The sequence below is a fragment of the Pristis pectinata genome, chromosome 1 (genome assembly GCF_009764475.1).
Source record: "Pristis pectinata isolate sPriPec2 chromosome 1, sPriPec2.1.pri, whole genome shotgun sequence".
Classification (NCBI taxonomy): Eukaryota; Metazoa; Chordata; class Chondrichthyes; order Rhinopristiformes; family Pristidae; genus Pristis; species Pristis pectinata.
Window position 1 is genome coordinate 38,858,469 of NC_067405.1, and position 19,082 is coordinate 38,877,550.

The following is a 19,082-nucleotide window of genomic DNA, read 5'->3' on the forward strand; positions in this document are numbered from 1 at the left end:
TTATGAAGCCAAATAGAAACATGACCTTTATTGCAAGGGGTTTGGAGCACAGAGTAAAGAACATATTACTAATTTGTAAAAGGCTTTGGCATGTGGAGTAGTGTGTAAATATAGAACATAGAATAATACGGCACAGGACCAGGCCCTTTGGCCCACTATGTCCGTGCCGACCATGACGCCAATTTAAACAAATCCATCTGCCTGCACATGGTCTATATCCCTCCATTCCCAGCCTGTTCATGCGCCTATCTAAATGCCTCTTAAATGTTGCTATCATATCTGCTTCCATTACCCCCCCGGTAGCACATTCCAGGCACCTATCGCTCTCTGTAAAAACAAACTTGCCTTGCACATCTCCTTTATATTTTCTCCCACTCACCTTAAATCTATGTCCTCTAGTAGTTGACATTTCCAGCTTGGGAAAAATTCTGACTATCTGCCCTATCTATGCCCATCATAATTTTATAAACTTTTGTCAGGTCACCTTTCAGCCTCCAATGCTCCAGAGAAAACAATCCAAGTTTGTCCAAAATCTCCTTATAATTAATACTCTTTAATCCAGGCAACATTCTGATGAACCTCTTCTATATCCTCTCCAAAGCCTCCACATCCTTCCTGCAATGCAGCAACCAAAACCGCACACCATACTTCAAATGCAGCCTAACCAGTTTTACACAGCTGCAACATGACTTGCGAACTTTTATTCTCAATGCCACTGATGAAGGAAAGTATGGCGTATGCCTTCTTTACCACCCTATCTACTCATGTGGCAACTTTAATGAAGCTACGGACTCACACCCCAAGATCCCTCTGTACATCAATGTTGCTAAAAGTCCTGCCATTGGGCCAAGCCAAGTTTGCTTTGCTAGAAAATGGTCCACATCACCTGCATGTGTCAAGAAATGCAAGTTGAAAAAAAAATAAATTTTGTGTTTATTGATACACTTTTTTCTCCACATAAATTCCTTGAGAGCGGATTTTATTCTGTATCTCAAATTTTAGGGTAGTGATTTGTGAACTCAGAGTTACCAAAGTAACAACCATCCACCACTACCCTCTGTCTTCTATGGACAAACCAATTTTGAATCCAATCGGAAAAATCACAATAGGGACCATTTTCTAGGAACACAACTCTTCCACCCCCCCCCCCCCCCCCCCCCGTAATGCAGGACACCTTTAGTGGCTTAGCACCAATAGAGTCATAGAGCACTACAGCACAGAAACAGGCCCTTCGGCCCATCTAGTCAATGCTGGCCTGGTTTTCTGCCTAGTACCACCTACCTGCACCCAGACCATAGCCCTCCATACATCTCTCATCCATGCACCTATCCAAACTTCTCTCAACCTGCATCCACCACTTCCGCTGGCAGCTCATTCCGTACTTGCACCACCCTCTGAATGAAGTAGTTCCCCCCAGATTCCCTTTAAATATTTCACCTTTCACCCTAAACCTATGACCCCTAGACCTAGTCTCACCCAACCTGAGGGGAAAAAGCCTGCATACATTCATCCTATCTATATCCCTCATAATTTTGTATACCTCTATAAGATCTCCCCTCATTCCCCTGCGATCCAGGGAATAAAGTCCTAATCTAATCAACCTTTCCCTATAACTCAAATCCTGAAATCCCGTCAACATCTGTGTAAATTTTCTCTGCACTCTTTCAAGCTTATTGATATCTTTCCTGTAGGTAAGTGACCAGAACAGCACACAGTTTGGCCTCACTAACATCAACATAGCACCCCAACTCCTGTACTAAATGCCCAAATTTATGAAGGCCAATGTGCTAAAAGCTCTCTTTATGATCCTATCTACCTGTGATGCCACTTTCAAGGAATTATGGATCTGTATTCCCAGGTCCTTTTGTTCTACCACACACCTCAGTGCCCTACCATTCACAATGCAAGTCTCTACCCTTCTATATGCTTCTGAGATCTGGACTACCTACGGCCTGCTTATATCCTGTTGTAATTTAGTACTATCCTCTTCACTGTTTACAATATTAAGTATTGCATCATCAACACATTTAGAAATTGTGGCTTGTGACCACAAGTTTAGGCCATCAACATGGAAAAAAATGGCAATGACCCAGTGATCCCAGGGGTATGTTCTATTCACCCTCCTCCAATGCAAGAAACATCCATCACTATGACACTCTTGTTTGTTACTTAGCCACCTGTGTCCATGCTATCAATGTTGCTTTTATACCATTCTTCAACTACAACACCTTATTAATAACCTCTGGAAGTTCACATAAACATCAACTGCATTAACCTTATCAACGCTATCCATTACCTTATCAAAATAATTCAATTATGGAAATTTTACTGTATGTCACAACCTGATGTTTATCCTCAAATTGCAACATTCAATTTCTACACTAACCATCATCCATACTTTTGGAGTCCTAACTCATATTTTCTGCCATCCAAATACTTCAGCAGTCATTTGGCCGTAGTGGTCCTAATTTTGCATTCCTTATCACCTCCGTCAAATTATTTGTACAGTACTTCTCAAGACATTTTTCTGAAAACCAAGATGAATCTAACTCAGTAGGTGATCTTTATGATTTTTCAAATAATTCAATAAAGTCAGACAGCATAATTTGCCTTAGTTTATGCAACATTATGCACAATGAATTTTACTGAAGGATTGGTTTATACAGCTCCTTTCAAGGCCCAGAATGTCTCAAAATCCTTTACAGCCTGTTAAGGTATTTCTGAAGTCTGGTTACTATCACATTGAAGGAAGCAAGAGAGGTTAAGCTTCTGGTCAATGGTGACATCACCCCATGGTAGGGGTGGGGCAAGGGAGGGTGCAATGGAGGTAAATTTTAAGGGAGGCAGTTGAATTCTGAATTATTTCTTGTACAAAATGGCTTCTGCCCAACACTTGCTTCATGTGAATGTTGCTCATCAGTTATAGCCTAATTCAATCTAGGCCTTCCAGGCATGGACTGTTTCATTATTTGAGGAACTACAATTGAAAATGAACACTATACAAACCTCCACGCTTCTGACTTTATGCTGAAGACAACATTTTGATGATGCAACTAAAGACTGTAGGATGCAAGATGAATTCCTGTAAAACATGCCAGGGACAATCACAATTCCATTGAGGTGTTCTAGCCACCTACCTACAAATACCTACACTGTGCACTGACTTCAATTTAACTAGGGCTTACCCAAATGCTGTTTAGATGCCAAAGACAGTGATTCATCCCTTTTGTTAATGTTTGGAATTAGGGTGTCATCGAGTCATACAGTAACACAGCACAGATACAGGCCCTTCAGCCCAACTCATTCATGTCGACCAAGATGCCCATCTAAGCTAGTCCCATTTTCCTGCATTAGACTCATATCCCTCTAAACCTTTCCCATGTACCTGCCCAAATATCCTTTAAAAGTTATTGTTCCTACCTCAACCACTTCCTCTAGAAGCTCATTCAATATACACACTACCCTCTGCATGAAGAAGCTGCCCCTCAGATCCCTTTTAAATCCTTCCCCTCTCAACTTAAACCTATGCCCTCTAGTTTTTGGTTCCCTTTCCCTGGGAAAAAGACCCTGTGCATTCACCCTATCTGTACCCCTCATGATTTTATACATCTCTATAAGGTCCACCCTCAGTCTCCTACTTTCCAAGGAATAAAATCCTAATCTGCCAATCCTCTCCTTATTACTCAGGTCCTTGAGTCCCAGTAACATTCTCGTAAATTTTCTTTTCACTCTTTCCAGTTTAATGATGTCTTTTCTATAACAGGTTAACCAAAAATGTACACGATACTCTGACTTATGGCCTTGCCAACATCTTGGTACATCTGCAACGTGACGCCTCAGCTCCTATACACAATGCCCTTACTGATGAAGGCCAGTGTGCCAAACACCTTCTTCGCCACCTTGTCTACCTGTGATGCCACCTTCTGGGAACCATGTACCTGTACTCCAAGGTCCCTCTGTTCTAGAGGGTAATGAAGTCTGGAGCCAGAACCCAAACTGAGCATCAGTAAGCAGGTTATTGGTAACTAAGTGCCATTGAAGAGAATTGCTGATGATGTCTTCTTCTGGGTGGTAACATAATTACCAGCACAGACTTGTTGGACTTGATGGCCTGCTTTTGAACTGCAAACACTGCATACCTGCAAGATGGCAAACATGATAATGCTAGTCAAGGAAAAGTGAAAAAGTTAAAAAAATTCTTGTCCAAGTTCGATCTGCCTTACCTGGCCCTGGCATCCAATTCTGAAATAGTGAGTAACTCTGGAATCCATCCTCTTGCTCATTACTGAGAGGGGTTCTATCAAGCTAGAATACACATGACCATGGGTTTACACAGAGTTGAAAAAGATAAAGAAAACGCTGCTTCCTCTATCCTTCCTACATTTGACCAACTTGGTCAACCATGTCAATACCTGGTGTTCAACAATTCAGGTGATGGATCTGGCAAATTAAACACTTGCATCTCAATTGAGGCCATATCAAGAAAATTCAAATTGCAATCTGAAATGAACTATTTAGTGTTTTCAACACAAAAAAGGGGTGAAAGATGGTATGCTTATGTCCCACCTTGCTAACTGAAAATTCAAAACAAGAAAAGCTACAACTTAAGAAAGATCTTTCATTCTTAGATTAGGCCTCAAGACAATGATCTGCCAAATAAATGCAAAAGGTCTCGAGGGCCAAATGCAATTATTTGGGAATAGGAAATCCAGGTCAAAGGCAAAAAAAAAGCATGCCTTGGTACTTCTAGTCTTCACAATCAAAACTGGATTATAACCATTGTGATCAAACTCCCAGTCATAACAGGTGGCTAGGTTTAAAGTAGGCATAGGAGACAGCCCCACGTTCATGAATGAGGCTAAAAGAAAAAAAAATATTCAATGAATCCCTCCCTAACAATAAAGGAGCCAGACTGCTTTGCAGCAGTTCTCATCACAATCACGAGAAAATATTCTGTCTAAATACACAAGGACATACATTTTTCAGTATGAGAACCTCCTCCTGTGAACCCACAGGTCAAACTGGACACCTGCACAAAGCATACTGCGAACATCAGATGGCCTCAATTCTGCCACTTTCCCAGAATCCTCCAAACTTTCAGTCTCTCCACCAAGGAACACACAACTGGTCTGACTACAAGATAAACAGCAGAGAAAGTCTCTTCTGACTTCTCTTACCATCTCTGACCAATGACTCCAAAATGTCTTTTACACCTATATGCAAAAATGAAGTATAGAAATCAAATCCGGTGCGAATCAACGGTTATTACTCTACTGACACTGGGGAAACCTGACAGCAATCCTGAAAAATATAGATAGTTATCAGCGTTTGTACAGCTTACAAGCTACTGGCACAGCTCACCCTCCAAAGCATTAGCCAAATTGCAAAGATGTCAATACACTGAGAACAAGCCCTTTTTACGCCACACTGCTATAACCAAATGCGTACTCCACCATGAACACTGATGCTGACTTCCAATACGACCTTAAAACCAGGACTGCATTGATTAATTTTTCAACAGCATACAATTTTATCTCACCTTCTCCTGGCTACTCCACCTTTTGTGGCCAATTCTTGGCAATGGACAGCTACATGGCTATCTCCAAGACAAAGTAAGCAGACTAAAGACTATAAATGACAACCTCTTGCAAGAAAGTATTCTTGTTGCAATTCCCTTAAACATTTATTTTGGTGATATGCCTGCTACCCCTACAAGGAAAATTGGACGTCCCCGTAACCTAGCACAAACCAGATATGTAAAGGCTTCAAAGAGATTGAATACATACCAATGTTAGATTTGCCAAGATGGAGAAAGAGACATTTGGCCCATCAAGGTTCTGCTGGCCCTTCAGAAACATTCCCCCACTTATTTGTCTATAATCCCAAAGTATACCCTTATACATGCCCATCAATTCCCATCAACCCTACATGTCAATTCTCCTGCTGCCCACCCACTCTGAGAGCAATCTAGAGCAGCAAATTAATCTATCAACTCATCTTTGGGAGAGCACCTGGGAGAAACCCACAGATGACAGGGGGAATGTGAAAACTCTACACAGAGAGCATCCAAGGTCAGAAACTAGGTCACTGGACTTGTGCCACCCCATATGACAAAGTATTTCTGCAATGTTGCAGGAACCAATCAAATACATCACCTCAGGATTTCACCTGAATCACTAAGTATGGTTACATCTCAACAACATGTTTTGCAAAGTAAATTACAACACCATTCAACTCTTCCTGACTATATGTGATATTCCATTACGCTTTTTCTCTTAAAGATCTTTTTTAAAAAAAAACTAAAGTCAAGAGTTGGCTAAAAATTATAAAAACCAGACCAAGAGATGTCAACACAGGGTGTCACAACGGGAGTGCTCCACACTAATATCACAGCATCGGTCCTTTCAACAGACAAGTGCCATGCACTTGTCTGAGCTGTTAGCACTCATTAAAAAAAAGTGTGATTTTTTTTAGTGATTAATGGCTTAGAGTTGAAATCCTGCCACAGCAGCTGTAAAATTTGAATAATCTGTATTTTTTTCTAAAAATATAGTTAGTTAACACAAAAATACCAGATCATTATAAAAACCTCCACAGTAGCCTAAAATCATTCAGGGATGGGAATCCTTCATCCTTATCCGATATGACCGAAGTGTGATTCCAAACCACAGAAATGTGGTATACTCTTAACTGCTACCTGAATTCCCTTCGTAAACCACTCAGTTGTCATAACCACACTGTCAAAAGGGAAAATGGAAAAAACTGGGCAAACCACCCATCACAGACCTAGATGCCATATTCGGAAGAGGAAACATTACTTCCTGTTTTTCTCATGAAAGGCTGGGGACTGGTGTCTAAACTGGGACAGCTGGTCCAACAACCCAATTAAGACCCAATCAAATATCTTGCACATCAATCAAAATTCTACCAGATGCAAGCAGCCCTAAGAGTCTTCAACATTGACTCCAGTCCCCTTGAACCCCCATAATATTAGGTCAAATGTGGACAAAGAAACATCGATTACCACCTAACATCCTCCCTCAGCTGGTGAGTCAGTACTGCTCCGTTATTGAACACTTAAAAGAAGCACTGATTGTAGCAAGAATACAAAAGGTACTCCGGATAGGAACTTCAGCGTCTATTACAAAGAATGGCTTGATGACACCATGATTGACTAAGCTGGCCAAGAATACAGGATCAAAACTGCCAAACCAGCGTACAGCAGACAGTGAGTAAGCCAACATGATCTTGTTGCAGATACATCTGCTCACGATTATACTGATAAGATGACCAGTGCACAGTCCTTGTGGAGAAAAGATCCATCTTCACATTAGGATACTGCCCATCACCATGTGCAGTGCTGCTATTATCCTGGGATAGAACAGATATGGCAGCATATCCACAAGGTAGTGTGGACTTCTGTGTTCCACTATAATCTATAACCTACAGATTCAGTGTGGAGCTGAAAGTGACTACCTTCCACATCAAGCAAGCATTTAATTGAGTGCAACTTCAAAAAGCACTAGTGAAAACAAAGGTAATGGACATTTGCAGGAAAACATTCCAATGGCTGATGTCAAATATCACACAAAAGGAGGATTGTTGTGATTTCTGGAGGTGAATCACTGCAAGACCTCATTACTGAAGTTCCACAAGGCTGCCTATCAGGCCCAACTATCTTCAGCTGCTTCATCATTGACCTTCCTCCCATCACTAATGAGAAATATACCTGTTCATTGTTGACGAGAAATCTTTAATTCAATCCACAACTCCTCAGAAAATGGAGTACTTCAGACAACAAAACATGGACAATGATTGGCCATGGACTGTTAAATAGCAAGTAATAAATGTACCACAAAAGTGCCAGGCAAGGACCATTACTGACAAGACAGAGTGCACTTGCCTACACTGCAATTCACTGGCATCACTTCAATGAGTCTTCTACCATCAACATCTTGGGAGCTGCCACCATGGAGCAGAAACTCATCTGGACTAACAGACAATAAAACTCTGATAATCTGCTATCCAACTGTTTAGAAATCCTGATTGTTCAGCACTCACCGGGATCCTAGTTATCACACACTTTTTAAACTTGCTGGGGCCCCATTTATATGCTCACTTTAAATACACTATGTTTGTGGAAAATTTATTATTTTACAGTGAATTTATTATAGCTGTGTAACATCTAAAAAATTGAAAGTGTTCAGGTATTAACAGGAGGAATATCAGATTATCAGAGTTTTACTGTAAATGCTATAGCTACAAGAGCAGGTCAGAGACTCGGTATGCTGTTGTTTTGCTTCCCAAAGCGTTTAACCATTCCCAACGCACAAGACAAGACCCCAAAGGAATACTCTCTGCCTATCGGATGAGTGCAGCTCCAACAACAGAAACTCAACACCATCCAGGACAAAGCACTGGGATCTTGTGCAAAACTCTAAACGTTCATTTCTTCTACTGCTGTGGTTACAAAGTATGCCACTTACTCACCTAGCCTACTCCAACAGCCCCTCACGAACCCATGTCTCTACCAATAACGGCAGGTGCCACATGGGTCTATCTGCATTTTGCCTTCCAACTCAGACATCAAAATATTTTATCATTCTTTCTCTCATTGTTCAGTCGAAATCCTGGAATGCTCACTCAACAACATTATACGAGTACATTTACAGACTGTAGCTGTTTGACAAAGATGGCTCACCACCAGCTTCACAAGGAAGTTAGGGATTGGCAATAAATACCAGCCCTGCCAGCAATGCACACATCATAAAAAATGTTAAATTCTGCAATGTATCATTTCACTGGAGCCATAGAATCTACACCATATTAATAGTAACTGTTCCTAGTCAATGTTGTTTTCCAGGATATTGTTAACACAAGAGGCTGTTTCATGAAAAACAAACTAGACCTCCCTATTCTTAGAGGTTTAAAGAATCTCACTTAGTCCAGCATGGTTTCTGGGAGACGTGTACAAGTTATAATAGGACACAGTAGTATAGCAGCATGGAGGAAACTACCATCTGGAATGAACATCAAGTTTCAACCCAACAATTAAGTCTTCTGGTTTTGACCTTATATAATACATGGGAGGTTCTAAATTAAATCCAAACTGCACTTGGTGCACAAGTGGCATTTCAGGAGTTCTGCAAAATGTGACTAATGAAACTATTGATCACATAATATTCTGCCCTCTACAAGTATGACAGCAACATTATAGGGATGCATTTCAAAAAGGTGAAGAACAACAGGTGAGCCCAAAACTCTTTGCACGCCAAGGATCAAGGTCAGTAATACAGACAATCTCAAGGGGTGATCAGACAGGTCTCAGCACATGAAAAATGAACCCACTCCCCAATCTTCCTTCCATCCAACCAGAATGCCTATACACATAGACCTTTGCACAAGAAACCAGCTAACAGAGAGACTACATCAAGTGAAGAATCATTAGAATCCATGAAAGCAAGAAAACATTCACCAATGTATTTTTTTGTAACAAAACTGACTGAATAAAGGAAATACAGTGGAATTGTTTACAGAGATATTCAGAAACCACTGATAAAATTATGATATTCCCCTGGTACTAAAGGAGTAGTGGCCTCGTTAAGATGGTAATATAAGTGACAGATGAACGTGTTTTGGCAAAATATAGGTTATATTATGCCAACAGTTCTATATTAGGAGCTGATTTTATATTTATAGGTTTAAAGAGTTTGATTATACAAATTAAGGAGAATCTAAGTTCCTTAGAGACAAAACAAAATGCTTGCATGAAGATTTCTTTTGCATTATTATTGTATGCGTGTGCATGAAGAACTGAGGAAGAAGACAGGAGTACATAAAATAGTATGTGGAATAACAAAGATTGCATTTATAGTTAAATGCAGAGAAGTACAAAGCAGTATATCCCATGTTGGGAACTGAAGACGAGAACCTAAATGAACTTTTCAAGAGTACTGGGACAGAAATAGTCAAAAAGGTAGGGAAGGGGTAACAAAGGCAAATAGGATTTTGAGTTTCATTAATACAACCCCAAAACGTGACAAATTTCTACAATAGTTAAGCCATGTCCTGGACATTCCACTATAAAATTAATCTTTTGGACATGAAAATTCACTGGAGTAATAGAGGATTGTAAAGTAATAGAATAGCACAACTTTTTGTTAGGGGTGGGAAGGGAAAAATAAATCAGCCATGATCAAATGGCAGAGTAGACTCAAAGGGCTAAATGGCCTAATTCTGCTCCCATGTCTTACGGAAGGTGAAGTTGGTTTATCTTCTATGTTGTGGTTAATAGGTTCAAAGAATTTTTCAAATTTATGGAAATAGCTGAAAAATGCAATATCCATTATTTGAATAAAGACGGAAACTTTGACAGTTTCGATATAAAATATATTAAAACCACCTTCTTATTCGCCTGGGCTGAAATATGAAACCGCAAAGTTCTCGTGAAGACTGCCATTTTAGAGTTAAGACAGTTAACTGTGTCAGATGGATTCAATTCAAGCTGTCTAGATAACGAAAGGACCCAAATATCATCATAAATAGTGACTCATTTTCCTTCTATGTAATCCATTTCTTATCCTCTTTAAACTGTAGGAATTCCCATTCCTAGCTTGGCTTATCCCTCAACCAACATCTAAAATCAGATCAACTCATTATTATCAGTTATTATTTGTGCAACCTTGCAATGTAAATAGCCTTCGTATTTACTAAACCACAAAAGATACTTCATTAACTGTGCAGTGTTTTGGGGTAGTCTGAAGATTGTGGAAGCCATCAGAAAAATGCAGGGTTTTATTTTCCACCTATCCAATTTGATCTTCATTGGTGATATTATTAGAAGTGAATTACACAGCTTCATAATCCACAGAGCAATAGAATACAGATGTGCCATTCTGCCCTCCGAGCTTACTCTGCCATTCAATTAGATCATGAATGATGTGTACATCAACGCCATTTACCTACTTTTGTTCAACATTCTTTAATATGATACCAAGACACAAATTAATTGATCTCAGACTTGAAAATTTCAACTGTCCTGGCAAGTTCAGCCTTTATGAATTCAAGATTACTATTATCTTTATATACAGGCTTGCTTTCTGATTTATTCGAAATTAATCTGGTGCTAAGTTAAGGTCTTGGGCTTCTGTATGAATACTCATTCCAATGAATCAAGCAGCCCTTTCTCCTAATTGTCAATTTTTAAAACCTCCAGTGCAAAACTATAAAGAGATTCTGGTTCAAGTATTAATGGAAAATATTAAAGCTATTTTATATAACAAAGCTATATTTTTGTGTGTGACATTGTACATCATTTTCCAAGTGGCTTTTTGTGCCTACTAAAATATTCTGCATCATAACAAAACACAAGGACAAAACAGAAGGATCCTATTTGGATGCATTATCAGCAAGAAGTCAGCTAATTTCCACAAATTTTTCCCCTCATTTTATTCTGCTTTCTACACCTTATTTAACATAAATTCATTCACCCAAAAATCATATGAAAACAGTCTCAGCAATACAGAAAAATACTGATAATCTGCTATCCAAGTTTTCAGAAATCCCAAGTTCAGTATCTACTCACCAGCTGATATTTCCCGCACTCCTTTTAAACCTCTGGGGCCCCCATCCACAGCACTCCTTTTAAACTCACGGTTGCCCTATTTGCTGCTCTCCTTCAAACTCAATGGATTTGATTTCCTGTGCTCTTCAAACTCATCTGATTCATCAAAAATTTGTTATATTATGTATTAAAAGAAATTAATTAAAAGTGTTTAGGGGTATTTACAGGATTAACATTGGATGGTCTGGAAAATCTGAGGGTCTGGCACCAAAGCTCTAAGTGCGTGGATTATTGGAGTTTTTCTGTACTTTTGTTTCGAAGAATATGCGCAACTTTCCCCATCCAAATCAAGCACCTTCCCCAATATCTAACATATTCTTTATTGACAAGATTACTGCTGCATCTGTTTGTGGTCTAAGTTGGACTATTGCATTGACAAGTGTAGGGGCAGGCACGGTAGTGTAGCAGCGTAATAGTGTAATGCAGCGCCAGCGAACAGGTTCAATTCCTGCCGCTGTTTGTAAGGAGTTTTTATGTTCTCCCAGTGTCTGCGTGGGTTTCCTCCAAGTGCTCCTGTTTCCTCCCACATTCCAAAGACGTACGGGTTAGGAAGTTATGGGCGTGCTACGTCTGCGCCGGAAGCATGGCGACACTTGCGGGCTGCCCCCAGATACTCTACACAAGAAGACACATTTCACTGTGTTGTGATGTGCATGTGGCTAATAAAGATATCTTATCTTAAGGTGCCCAGTTTCTGACATTGCTTTTATGGAACTTTTTTCACTCCTATACAGACCATCCCTGATTTAACAATGCCCGACTTACTGACACCCCTAAATACGAATGAGCTCCCATAATATTATTAAATTCAAAAGCCCAATGTATGTACATATTCATTCCTACAAGCAGCAGAATTAATTTCCTCCTTTCTCCACCTTTAGTAATTCTTATGTGCTTTTGATGCCACTTATACAATACTGTGGAGGTACAATGACCATGAGTGATTTTCGTGTACATCCCAACTTACAGGCAAGATTAACTTTTGGACACCTATATAAACAGAACCAAGGGATGGCCTGTACTGAAAGTGAAGGAAGAAAATATCAACTACAGGATTCATGCAAATACTTTTTGCACTTTCTTCTCTCCCTCATTTTGCCTTTTTTCCTTGTATGGACTTTTGCTTTTGTCAATTTTAGCTAGTTGCACATTCTTCTCATGCCTTTTCATTTCCTCACTAAGATCATCCATCATACAATAGAATTCAGCTTTAAGCTATTTTTCCAAATCTCTCACTGTACAAGCACACATAAATGTCAGTTGGTCACTAGCAGAGTTGTACCATGCCAATGAGGATATAAGCAGATAAAAATAACAAAAGCAGAAAGTAAACAACTTCTACGATAGAGAAGAAAAAGTATTTAAAAATCAAACAAATGTGTGTGGCAAAGGCAGAATTAAAGGTTCTACCATAACAGAAGAGCAAATACAAATTTGGTTGCAAGGAAGGAACCGAAGACTAGAGGATGATATCAACAGATTGGCCAAGTATGCAATAAATTGACAAATGGAATTCTGTCCATAGAAGTTTGAAGTTCTTTGTTTGGGAGAGGGAGAAAGAGACAGAGGAGCACACAGTAAAAGATGATCCAAGACTAGAAGGGCATTATCTATAGATTCCTGAAGCAAGTGAGACAAGCAATACACAATGGTTAAGAATGAATACTGAGTGTACATGAAAGTAGAAAGGTCATGCTAGAATAATACAGAACATGGTTAACCCATAACACTTCTGGTCACCATGTTAAAAGAAAGAATACGATTTCATTAAAGAAGGTAATTTATGTGAATGTTTGTAGTTCTGAAGAATTTTGCCCTCGAAGAAAGACTAGTTAGGCTAAGGTTAAAGAGAAGTTTAACAGAAGTGTAAAAGAATTTCAAGAGATGTGAAAGTTTCTTGATAAACTATTTCCCTTGGCACAGGGATCAATAACTATGGTATAGATTTGAGGTAATAGAAGGATTACAGGAGAATCAAAGGAATTTTTTTCCACCCAGAAGATAACTAATATCTGAAACTTGATCTATGACAGAATGGTATGAGCAGAACCATTTACAGAATATTTGGATAAGCATTTGATATGTCATAAGGCTGTGGACTAAGAACAGGAAATGAGACTGAATTTCAGCCACAATGTGCTGAATACTTCTACAATTCTAGATAACAGGCCTCAACAATATGGGATTCAACAAAATTAAAACACAACTGGTCTATCCCATGATAATTTTTAATCCCTTTTTTTGGTTCCCAGAAAAATAATTAGCACACACTTAGTGTACAAATAATGCTGGGTCCTGACGTTTGAAATCAAGAAGGAGAAGTGCATCAAGACTGAGAAGAAGGCTTCTGATGTGGGAAAAGTAAAGTTTGAGTGGAAGTCCCTAGATATGGGAAAAGCAAGTCCACCAAATTATAACCCAGTCTGTTCTTGGGGATCAATCCCAGTCCAAGCTTAGATCATGGATCAGGCCAGGACCTACAATGACAGTTCTGGATCTTCATAGGTGATTCATGGTCATTGGAAATAGGCTGAGGTTGAAAGAACATAAGAACTGGCTAAAAACTGGGTTAAAAACATGGCAAGGAAAGATTAAATGGACTGAATTGTAGGTCTTTGAGTCATCCACAAACTCTCAGTACAAAAACAGTTAAGCCAAGGGATCTTCCTATTGAACTTATGCCAGGTACGACCAGATAAAGAAACATTAATTCTATTCATCTGAAAGGAAAGGAACACTGCAATGGGCAAGTACAAACAATGTACATTTTAATTAAGATTGCTTTCATGTATTCCAGTGTTTAAAAGTGATACAGACAATTAGGCAGTCAGAAGTGAGACTATATACCTTCAGGAATTCCTCAAAACTCATTTGTCACTGGACAGAATTATGTACTACTGGCTTATGTTCGATCTGCTGAAAACGATGTAGCAAAATGTCAACCCAATCCAAAACACAGGGCCCCATAAAATATAATGCTAAGGCTTGAGGTGTGAGGTTGAACAAATCAAGCGCAAGAAATGGCTGACGTAAAGCTTTGATAAACTAAAAAAAAACTAAGACACTGCTCCATGCTTTAACAAATGTTTAAAAATAACTGATTAAGCAGTTTGTAAAAACCCACTGCAAAAAAATCAAAATAATATCTTTGGTGACAGCTCAAAAAGATCTTTTAAAGCGCAATACTGTTTTTACTATCTTAAGAGGTTTTGCCGAAGAGGCATTGGTGTGGTGGGAGGATGGCAGAAAGAGTAAGAAAGTAAATGTACAGGAGCAACAGCTGGAAGAAGCAGGGAGCAGCCAAAACTACTGCAAGTGTTACTTGTTAATATCCATTTAGTACATTCCCACAGCATAACTCACTAAGCCAAAAGATGCTCTTTTGTGCATGTTAGAGTATTAACAGCATGACCATTGTCAAGCTAGTCAAGTTCCACTGTTTTAAAATGTATGCCAAAATTGTAACTCTTCAGAACACAAAACACTTTTCATAATCAATTAATTACCTTTGAAGTGTGGTCACTGTTTTCATGTTGGCTGCAGGATAAACACCGACAGCAAAAGAGGAGAGTTACTTGTTTAATGTATAATGCTGGCTATCATTTTAGAGCAATACCATTTACGAATTGTGGGCACTGTACTTAACCTTAAACCAAGTGCTGACATGTGACAGAAATGCCAGTCTGAAGTGCTCATTCTGAATAAATAATTTTGCACACCGTATAAAATTATGGTTGGGGTAGTACAAACAATAATAATAGAAAACGATCTGGAGGTTTTGGATTTAATTCATTTTCAATTTAAAGAGTGAAAGCTGAATGGATAACAAGGCAATGAAAGGCAAAACAGTGTTACAAACAGAAAATTAAATGCTTTTAATATTTGAAACTTTGGGAAACAGACCTCAATATATTGGTTGGTGACATGAAATTGATGGTTATGCATGGTTTGACATATAATGGAACATGGTCTTGTTTGAATGAACTTATGGAGAGTGGTCAGCCATGATAGCATTTGAGATAATCAAAACTGAAGATATCAAAGCAAAAAATATCAATGGGATATAAGCAAGGAGCTTTTTATTATTGGTTGCCAGTGTAGCCAACAAAGCCAAACTGCATATCCCTGACTGTTAAGATGGGGTGTCCAGTAAGGTGGTTCTACTTGAACCACTGCAGCCCACGTGTGTCGCTGTTACCATGATGGTGCTAGGTAGGAAAATTCAGGTTACATTTTAGTGACAAAGGACCTATTTTCAAGTCAAGTAGGTGTGCAATCTAGAGTGACAGGTTCAAAAGCTGAACTGAATAAACACAAACATAAAAGATATAAATAAACTGGCACAACACAAAAATATTGGAAAGATAGCTGATGGATCGATGGCAACGAAATAACTTGTGGTAGTGACAAAAGATAACAACCAACATTTTAAGAGAGAAAATCAAGACTAATCAAAAAGCAGATGTTTAAATCTTTGCTGGCCAAGGTGAGATGCCAAATGACTGCAGGTCAGCAAATCTGATACCTTTATTCAAGAAAGGCAGCAGGAATAAGCCAGGTAATTATAGACCAAGTCTAACGTCAGTGGTAAGGAAGTTATCGGAAACAATTTTGAGGAGCAGGAATGAAAGAGAGTCAGTATGATTTTGTTAGCAGGAAAACCTGTCTGGCCCATTTGACTGAATTTTTCCAAAGAGATAACATAGAATCAGAATCAGAATCAGTGCCTTATACGACGCGAAATGTGTTGTTTTGCGGCAGCAGTACAATGCGAAGACATAAAGTTACCATAAATTACAAAATAAATAGTGCAATAAAAATGGCTTGGATGAGGATGCGGAAGGGTGGGTTAGTAAGTTTGCTGATGATACAAAGGTTGGTGGTGTTGTGGATAGCGTAGAAGGTTGCTGTAGATTATAACAGGATATCGATAGAATGCAGAGCTGGGCTGAGAAGTGGCAGATGGAGTTCAACCCTGATAAGTGTGAAGTGATACACTTCGGGAGGTCGAATTTGAAGGCAGAATACAAGGTTAATGGCAGGACTCTTAGCAGTGTGGAGGAACAGAGGAATCTTGGGGTCCACGTCCATAGATCCCTCAAGGTTGCCACACAGGTCGATAGGGTTGTTAAGAAGGCATATGGAGTGTTGGCCTTCATTAGTCAGGGTATTGAGTTCAAGAGCTGTGAGGTGATGTTGCAGCTCTATAGAACTCTGGTCAGACCACACTTGGAGTATTGTGTTCAGTTCTGGTCACCTCATTAAAGAAAGGATGTGGAAGCTTTAGAGAGGGTGCAGAGGAGATTTACCAGGATGTTGCTGGATTGGAGAGCATGTCTTATGAGGATAGGTTGAGCAAGCTAGGGCTTTTCTCTTTGGAGAGGAGGAGGATGAGAGGTGACTTGATAGAGGTGTACAAGATGAGAGGCATAGATCAAATGGACAGTCAGAGACTTTTTCCCAGTGCGACAATGGCTAACACAAGGGGAAATAATTTTGTGATTGGAGGAAGGTATAAGGGGGATGTCAGGTTTTTTTTTTTACAGAGAGTGGTGGGTGCGTGGAACGCACTGCCTGCAGGGGTTGTGGGGGGCAGATACATTAGGGACATTTAAGAGACTCTTAGATAGCCACATGAATGATAGAAAAATAGGGGGCTATGTGGGAGGGAAGGGTTAGATAGATCTTAGAGCAGGAGAAAATGTCGGCACAACATTGTGGGCCGAAGGATCTGTACTGTGCTGTAGTGTTCTATGTTCTAAAAAAGGAATGGCAAGGTAGTGTTCATAGGCCATTCAGAAAACTGATGGCAGAGGGGAAGAAGCTGTTCCTAAATCGTTGAGTGTGGGCCTTCAGGCTCTTGTACCTCCTCCCCGATGGTAGTACTGAGAAGAGGACATGTCCCAGATGGCGAGAGTCCTTACTGATGGATGCCACCTCCTTGAGGCACCACCTCTTGAAGATGCCCTTGATGGTGGGGAGAGTTGTCTCCATGATAGAGCTGGCTGATATATCATAGTATATCGATGAAGGCAGTGTAGTTGATATAGACAACATAGATTTCAGTAAGACCTTTGATATGGTCTCACATGGAGATTGGTCAGAAGTGGAGCAGTCAGAGGATTTCCTCATTGGGCCTGGCCAAGGTGGCCATTCACAGAACAGGCAGCAGGTCATTGGGGACGACCACCCATCATCTTCTGAAGTTAGCTTCGTGCCCAGAGGGAGTATAGGAAGCACACAGGTTTGCAGTGTCCATTGGATCAGTAGAAACCTTCCGGGAATGGTGGGCAACACAGGACTGGAGTGCATTTTGATCAAGGAGGATAATATTTTAAATTTCAGTGTTTTATGTTTTAAGTAAAAGTTATTTTAAAACAAACAAAACACAAAATGAGGGTCTGTGAATAAAGGTGAACAATGCAGACTAGGAAAGAAGTCATCGATAGCACTTATACTTTCAGACCAGGAAGGTCTTTTCAGACTCTGTATGCTTCACTATGTTAAAAATGTTATGACACCATAAAATTATGCACCTCTGTGATTAAAGATTTACTCCAGTTTAATTTTTGAATGGTTACATTTGGTAATGCCCACCCATTTGAGTAACTAAGTATTTCTGAAAGGATGTAAGTAATCGGCTCAGAACTATAATCATAATTTGAACGGTCCACATTTGCAGAATCTGCTTGCAATTTACTCAAAACTCTGCATCTCGAGTTGTTTTTCACTACTTTTAACATTGTAGCCCGTCCTCTGAACGGTTTTTAAAAGAAAAATCTGTTGACATTAATTACAAGCTTTTAAAAAAAATGTAACCTAGAATTTAAATTGAGGCCTTTTTTGATTTAACTCTAAGTAAGTGACACACACAAGAGAGAGCGAGGGCGGTTAAAAACAACATACAGCTGCTTGAGCGATTGGGATCGTCTGCTTCACACCCGTCCGTCGACATCCACATCAAACAAACTAGTTCTTTTTGGTGGTCAGGGCGTTCCCAGCGACTCAGCAACAAGTCGTCGCAGTTGCAGCTCGCCAGCCAGTCCGCACCCTGCCCTTTCCAGCCAGTGACACACCAACCGTGCATAGCTTCCCTTCCCCCACCCACCAAGCAGCGGGCGACCTGCCTCGCGGACCCGGGACCAACGCTCCCGGGCCCCGCAACTTTTCCAGAACTTTCCAGAAGCGCCGCCGCGGCAACGGACCCCGACTCCATTCGGCCCAGTGCCGCTTTCAACTCGCCGACATTGAGGATCCGTGATCCTCCCACGCAACTGAGTCGGGAAAAGTTCGGGGAATGAAATGTGTTTTTTAAAAAAACCCTTCCGACTTACCGAGGAGACTGGCGGTAAAAGGATAGCGGGATCTCCCGGGCTAAACTTTAAAACTCATCGACTCGGGATGGAACTTTCCTATTTTTCAGTCGCCCTTCGCCACATTACGACCCAGCCGAGAGCCA

At 40.0% G+C, this 19,082-nt stretch overlaps 1 protein-coding gene across 2 annotated transcripts in view; it reads right to left on the reverse strand.

Moving 5' to 3' along the window:
* The window catches only part of tanc1a (tetratricopeptide repeat, ankyrin repeat and coiled-coil containing 1a), a 115,243-nt gene extending 96,161 nt beyond the window's left edge, over positions 1-19,082 (reverse strand). For both annotated transcript variants that reach the window (XM_052025217.1, XM_052025382.1), the window contains exon 1: positions 18,958-19,082. The gene's annotated coding sequence lies outside the window, so the exon portion shown is untranslated. The remainder of the gene's footprint in view (positions 1-18,957) is intronic.